We start from the raw sequence: 7,815 nt of genomic DNA, 5'->3' as shown, positions 1-7,815 counted from the left end.
TCCTCAAGGCCTGGTGGGCCAGGATGTGCTCCAGTCTCTCCTCCTCCCCCGTCATCTGCTCCCATGTGCTCCGATCAGATACATCTCTCTCCCCAGAGCTGTGGATTCAGTGCTGTCCTTTGAAAGAAATTCTCCTCCGGGGAGGGGCAGGCATTCACTTAGTATTTGGGACTGGAGCCAGCCCCAAAGACCTCTCCACTGGCTCCCTGCCGGCATGTTGCATTCACACCTTGGAGCACTGGGTTGAAGTCTGGTCCCGCTTTTCCTGTGGAGATATAAACAATACCCTCCCCTTAGGGCCCCATGCCCCCCCCCTACCCATTTCTTCCTTGTTTTCATCATGTTTTTTGGGGGGGGTCCCTTTCCCCACCTCCTCCCCAGTTGTCTACCATGTGCATCCCTGCATTTGATCTGGTCCCTGCCCTACTACCCGGTCCTCACCCCAAGAATGTTTGTGTACAGTAGCTTTTTCCCTATGTCCCTTTTGCATTTTTTTTTTTAACGCTTACCTCAGCGGACTCATATTGTATTTGTCCTTTTGTGTATGAGGCATTTTAATTCTCATCTTCAGTAAGGAAAGGGCTTTACAATATGAGACTTTAACTAGAATTTATTGCTCCATTTTACAAAATAAAAGCTCATTTCATTATAAAGGAATAGTATATTGATTTATTATATAATGTCTAGTTAGAATTATAAAAGAATTAGATTAACAGATTATTTCCTATTTTAGAAATGTCCTTTAGTCAAGTTTTTAAAGATGATTTATCACATTTAACATTGTACATGATTTATTATATAATGTCTAGTTAGAATTATAAAAGAATTAGATAGATTATTTCCTATTTTAGAAATGTCCTGTAGTCAAAGTTTTTAAAGATGATTTATCACATTTAACATTGTACACGGTCTAATTTTCTTGGTCATTTGCCCTATTTTGCTTTTTCCTTTGGATTACTTCTTCCTGGTCGCTTCATTGTTTTGGCATCTCTGTCATGTTGGAGACTTCCCTTAGGTTTTCTTGGTGTTTACTAGAGATTTTTAAATGTTTACTTGGAAGTGGTGTGTGGGGACCTGTTGATCTCATTGTAGGTCCCTTGACCTACCCCCCTCCCTTGACCTTTTTCCTCCACCCATTTCAACCTATTCAGACCCTTCTACCCTCCTTTCATTCCCTTCACTTCAGCTAGGGACCCTGCCCTGCAAGTCACTAAAAAAATTAATTCCTCTGACAGCAGCCTCCTTTCACATCACCAAAATGGTACAGTCCCTACTTTCTGAACCATTCTCCTTCCAATTCATTTTGCCCAAAAGAGTGCCCATTCTTTCTGTCTATGGTCTACCCCACCCCTATTCTTAACCCTGATTTCAAGGACTCCCTTCTTGTAGAAACCTTGTTCCCATCAGTACACAAACATGCTTATAAACACAAAAATCTTTACTGCCCTGCTTGCTTATCTGCTGTTTTCCACACTAACTTCTTGACAGAGAGGTTAATCTTTGTCTCACCTTACATTCATTCTAAAAAATTCTATTATTATGAAATACTGCAAGCATTTAAAAAATGGCATGCACACCTATATATCTCCGTTTTCTTTCTTTTTATTTTTCTGAATTGCAACAGTGTCTATGGCCCCTTCACTGATTTTTTAAAAATCATTTTATTGGGGGCTTATACAACTCTTATCGCAGTCCATAATACATCAATTGTGTAAAGCACATTTATACATTCATTACCCTCATCATTCTCAAAACATTTGCTCTCCACTTTAAGCCCCTGGCATCAGCTCCTCATTTTTGCACCCCACTTCCCCACTACCCCCTCCCTCATGAACCCTTGATAGTTTATAAAATATTATTTTGTCATATCTTACACTATTCGGTGTCTCCCTTCACCCACTATATCTTCGTTTTCAATGAATGAAATTAATCTTAACCTTTTGCCCTGTTTGCTTCACACTTTTTTAAAAAAATTTTAATTTCTATAAAATTTAATCATCATAATTTATTATCATCCAGACCCTGGGTGACATAAATGATTGGGATTGGCTACTAATCTAAAGACTGATAGTTTGAACACATCCAGCATCTCCATAAATATTGTAGCCAAAGGAAGAAGAAAATGTTCTAGAATTGATTGTGGTGATGATTGTACAGCTCTTCTTGATATGATTGGATTGTGTGACATGTGGATGAAGTGCCAACAAAACTGTTTAAAAAAAAAAAAAAAAGATTACAGCCAAGAAAACCCTGTGAATCAGTTCTACTCTGCAGCAAACGAGGGCGCCAGGAGTCAAGGCAGACTCTGGCAACTAACAACCTCTGGCTGTCGTAATTCCAGAAACAGCTCACAGGGTCTTCTGCCGGACTCACAAACCGCCAGGTGTCTATTGGGGCTGTATTCTCATCTGGAGCTCAGGACCCTCTTCCAAGCTTACTGGTGGTTTTGTAGAATTCATTGCCTCATGGCTATAGAACTTAGATTGGCTTGATTCTTCTTCAAGACCAGCAAAACAGTGTGCCTGTCATGTTTTAGTCTCTGACCTCCACCATGTCTTTCTTTTTATATATATTGATATATATATATAAATCTGTTGATCATAATATATATTATAATATATTATAATATACAATATATTATATACATATTATGATCAACAGATTTTAAGTCCTTATTTTATTTAATAAAAGCACAAATAATTTTTTGTGCAAAAGGTTTCTCAAAACGTAAAAATATGGAACGTTTCATGAATTTGCGTGTCATCCTTGCACAGGGGCCATGCAAATCTTCTATGTATTGTTCCAGTGTTAGTCTATGTGCTGCCAAAGCAAGCACCATGTCTTTCTTTTTAAGGGAGGAACACACACAACTGCAGTTGAGTTACTTTTGTACTTCTCCACTATTTTATTTACATCTCTTCTTTTCTTGAGGTACCCTTACTTTGAATTTGCAATCTGTTACTTTTCTGCATATGGTATATTTTCACTATGTATGTAAATTTCCATAAATAATTAAGTATTATTTTACATGATTAATTTTACATAAATTTACTGCCCTCCTCCAAGGGTCCTATCTAATCATTTGAGTTCTTGTTTTCAATTGGATTTTATATAAATAAATCTTAAAAGAGCAAAATGATCAAAGCAGAACTTTTTTAACTACACAAGCTGAACTATCATTTGGTTTTAAGATTTCAGGGATTTTTTGGCTTAAAGCTTATCTCAGGGAAATAGTATTAGGGATTCAACCACCCTATATGGCTTCAGACATACCTAGAGTATGATAATTTGAATTTCTCTTCTACATTTCCCCCTTTTTATCAGGATTCTTCCAGGGAATCTTTTACCAAAACGTTCACTAGTGGTAGTCAGCCACATTTAGTTCTCCTGGTCTCTTTGCAAAGGAGGCAGTTGTTCATTGAGGCAACCAGCCACACATTCCAAGTCCTCCTATTTCTGAGTTCCCTTTTTCTTCTGTTGCTCCAGGTATATAGAGATCAGTTGTGTCTTGGAAGGCTGTTTGAAGCTTTTAATACCCCAGGCACTACACAATGAACTAGGAGATAGAGCAGTAAACATGGTGTTAGGTAAAATAATTGAGATATTCCATGAAATCTTGACCCTAAACTTAGAAACCAAGGATCCAAATAAATCTCATGAGGCGTTGTTTGTTTGTTTGTTTATATAAGCAGTAGCTTTTTTTTTTTTTTTTGGTCATCTTTTATCCGTTCTACTTTTTTTTAATTACATCTTACTTGTTTTATTTAATGAGGAAACACACTGAGAAGGAGGTTATGGTATAGATATGTTATTTCTATAAGAGATTAAGAAGCCACTAATATATTTCCAGGAACTAGCTTCAGTGATTCTTCTTATCTTTATTCTGGAACTCCAGGAAATATTCCGCTCCTGCAGCTACCATGAAGGCAGAAAATCCCCACTTGAATCCTTTTACTATTGCACCAAGAAAGGAAACATTGTTTGCAAATCCACCCATGTATCTCCAGGCTTCTTTGTGGCCCCATGGCCCCTGTGCAGCCAGCTTCTCCTGGACCGTTTCTAATGGTGTCCCTTCTGTCTTTCACTGTCTATAATCTGGAAGTTCCATTTTATGATGGCCATGTTCATGTCCATGTCCATGTCCAGGGGCCATGTCTACAGGAAGAGATACTGAAGGCAATCTGACCTCTCAGGACATTCAAAATTTAATCTTCCAGCTGGAGCCCCTGTTTTTAAGTTTTTTAAGTTATACAACTTAATGAGGGCATTTACAGTAACTAGTTGTGTAATCCTACCTTTAATCAATTTAATTTTTCCATCACTATTAAGTTCCCTTTTCTCCCCTCCCTTCTGCCCCTGATAACTACTAATAAATTTAGGTTTCTGTACACTTAACTTTTCTTGTGTTTTTAGATAATTGAGGTTATAACAATGATTGTCCCTTTTTGACTGATTTATTTCACTTAGCATAATGTCTTCAAGCTCCATCCATACTGTAGTATGTATTACATTTTAACTTCTCTTGTTGAGTAGTAGTCCATTGTATATATGTACCACATTTTGTTTATATATTCATCTATTGATGGACATTTCAGTTGTTTTTACCTTTGGCTATATAAAATAGCGTTGCAGTGTACACTACTATACACACTTCTTATTCAGACTGTTTTCAAGTCCTTTGAGTCCATAGGACTAGAATTGGGTCATACGGTGTTTCCAGAAGAAGGCACAAATCTATTGTGGAAGAAGTACAGCTAGAATGCATTTTAGAAGCAAGAATGACAAAACGTAATCTTAGGTCAGTGGTTCTCAACCTTCCTAATGCTGCGACCCTTTAATACAGTTCCTCATGTTATGGTGACTGCCCGCCCCCCAACCATAAAATTATTTTCGCTGCTATTTCATAACTGTAATTTTGCTACTGTTATGAATCAGACGACCCCTGTAAAAGGGTCGTTCGACCCCCAAAGGGGTCACGACCCACAGCTTGAGAACTGCTGTCATGGGTTCATTGCTTCTGATATGGAGAAACCAGTCCCTAGAGACATAATGCTTGGCAAATTAGAGGATCAGTGAACAAGAAGACACTCAACAAGATAGATTACCACAGGGCAGCAACAGTGGGCTCAAATATAGCCAGGACAGTGAGGATGCCACTGTGAGGATGTTTCATTCTGTGGTCCCTCAGAGTTGTTACTTTGTGGTACCTAGCAACAACAAAAAAATAGTAGTCATATTTTTCCAAAGTGGCTTTACAGTTTTGAAATCCCAGCAGCAGTGACTGGAGTTTCCAGTTCTGCTACATCCTTGACAACATTTGTTGTTTTCTAGTTTTATTTATCTTAGCCATCCTTGTGGAAGTGAAATGGTTTTGATTTGCATCCCTCTGATTGCTTATGACCTAAATAAGCATATTTTCATGGATTTGTTGTCCATTTGAAGATCTCTTTTGTGATTTGTCCATTCTATGATTGGATTATTTGTGTGTTTGTTAAGTTCACAATGTTTTATATATTTGGGGGTATTAGATTTTTCTCAGATATAAAGTTTCTATAGATAATCTTCTAATGTACAAATGTACTTGCCACGATGGATGTAAGTAGGGATTGTGATAAGAGTTGTACGAGCCCCCAATAAAATGATTTTTTTAAAAAAGATAATCTAGTTGTTAACCTTTCCCCTTTTAGGTAAAATCTTTTGTAAATGCTTCTAATTTTTATGCTGTTTGTGTTTCTGTTAACGCTATTAGGTAACCATTGTTGAAAGCTAACCTTTGTAGATTAGCACATCCACTGCTTGTTCTTCTAAGAATTTTATCATTTTAGTTTGCACATTTAGCTCTTTAATCTGTTTTGAACTTTTTTTTAAATCATTTTGTTAGGGGCTCATAGAACTCTTATCACAATCCATATGTACATCTGTTGTGTAAAGTACATTTGTACATTCATTGCCCTCATCATTCTCAAAACATTTCCTCTCCACTTAAGCCCCTGGCATTAGGTCCTCATTTTCCCCTCCCTCCCCTCTCCCCCCTCCCTCATGAGCCCTTGATAATTTATAAATAATTATTTTGTCATATCTTGCCCTGCCCGACGTCTTCCTTCACCCACTTTTCTGTTGTCCTTCCCCCAGGGTTGAACTTGTTTCTATGTATGGTGTGAGGCAAGGATCCTGTTTTGTTTATCTGCAAGTGGAAATCCAATTTTCCCAGAATTGTTGATTGAAGAAACTCTCTTCTTAAAGAGACCTGGCAGCCTTTAAAAAATAAGCTGATCATAGATGTGTGGATTTATTTCTAAACTCTCAATTCTATTCTGTTGGTCTTTGTGTCTGTTATTATACAAGGACCAGGTGGTTTCAATGACTAGCTACACAGTGTTTTAAAATCAAGAAGTGTGAGTCCTGTTTTGTTCAGCCACTTTCTAACTGGCCCAACTGCTCTTCTAGGAAGCCACTGTTTGATTGGATCCTTTTTTAAAGGCACTCTAGTGAGGCTAAAACAGACATGTTACTCAGAGAACTTGTTTATAGCCATCCACTGATCGCAGAGACATGTTTTAACACATTTTGTTTGGAATAAATCCATGTATGTATTAACTGGAATCCTTTTTTAATTTATCCGTATAACTCTTCTGGCAGATTTTGTCTTAAAGTCTTCTTTGTCTGACATTAAGACTGCTACCCCAGCTCTCATAGGGTTATTATTTGCACAGAATATTTTTCTCCTTCCTTTGACTTTCAACCCATTTGTCCTATATTTTAAGGTATGTCTTGTAAACAGCGCATAGTTGGATCATGTTTGTTTTGTTTTTTTAATCATTTCATTGTGGGCTCTTACAACTCTTGTTACAAACCATGCATCAATTGTATCTGACATATTCGAACATATATTCCACCGTTCTTTTCTAGACATTTACTTTCCATTGAGCCCTTGGAATCAGCTCCTCCTTTTTTCCCTCCCTCCCCGCCCCACCCCCCAACACTCGTGGCCCCCTGATAGATTGTAGATTGTTAATTATTTTCAAATCTCACTCCAACCGCTGTCTCCCTTCCCCTTTGATTTTTATTGGATGTTTGTTTTGTTTTGTTTTTAAATCATTTTATTGGGGGCTTGTACAATTCTTATCACAATTGATTCATATATCCATTGTGTCAAGCACATCTGCCCATTTATTGCCATCATCATTCTCAAAATATTTGCTTTCTATTTGAGCCCCTGATATCAGCTCCTCATTTTTCCCTTCCCTCCCTGCTCCTCCCTCCCTCATGAACCCTCCATAATTCATAAATTATTATTTTGTCATATCTTCCACTGTCTGACGTCTCCCTTCACCCACTTTTCTGTTTTCCATCCCCCAGGGAGGAGGTTATATGTAGATCCCCCTTCCTCCTCCCTCCTGGTATCACCACTCTCTCCACTGTTCCTGAGGATTTCCTCTGTCCTGGATTCCCTGAATTTCCAGTTCCTATCAGCACCACTGTACACCCTCTGGTCTAACCAAGTTTGTAAGGTAGAATTGGGATCGTGGTAGTGGGGGTGGGGGGAAGAAGCGCTTAAGAACTAGAGGAAAGTTGTGTGTTTCATTGATGCTACGCTGCACCATGAGTGACTCATCTCCTCCCCACTACCCCTCTGCAAGAGATGTCCAGTTGTCTACAGATGGGCATTGGGTCCCTATCCCGCACTCCCACTCATTCACGATATTATGATTTTTTGTTCTTTGGTGATTGATACCTGATCCCTTCAACCCCTCGTGATCACAGAGGCTGGTGTGCATCTTCCATGTGGGCTTTGTTGCTTCTGAGCTAGATGGC

The 7,815-nt window shown here is 38.4% G+C and overlaps 1 protein-coding gene, 1 non-coding gene and 1 pseudogene across 6 annotated transcripts in view; 1 reads left to right on the top strand and 2 right to left on the bottom strand.

Moving 5' to 3' along the window:
• The window catches only part of GARRE1 (granule associated Rac and RHOG effector 1), a 123,364-nt gene that overhangs the window by 78,216 nt on the left and 37,333 nt on the right, over positions 1-7,815 (top strand). The gene's annotated exons all lie outside the window — the stretch shown is intronic.
• Positions 2,730-2,836, bottom strand: LOC115870465. The gene has a single exon (XR_004046730.1). It is a non-coding gene; the product is annotated as a U6 spliceosomal RNA (small nuclear RNA).
• LOC115870334 overlaps positions 3,860-7,815 on the bottom strand; it is a 6,051-nt pseudogene continuing 2,095 nt past the window's right edge.

The sequence above is a fragment of the Echinops telfairi genome, unplaced genomic scaffold (assembly GCF_000313985.2).
Source record: "Echinops telfairi isolate 266 unplaced genomic scaffold, ASM31398v2 ScPeMD7_655;HRSCAF=1070, whole genome shotgun sequence".
In the NCBI taxonomy this organism is placed as follows: Eukaryota; Metazoa; Chordata; class Mammalia; order Afrosoricida; family Tenrecidae; genus Echinops; species Echinops telfairi.
Note: the sequence above shows the minus strand (reverse complement) of the source record. Positions and strands in the feature narration are given on the sequence as shown.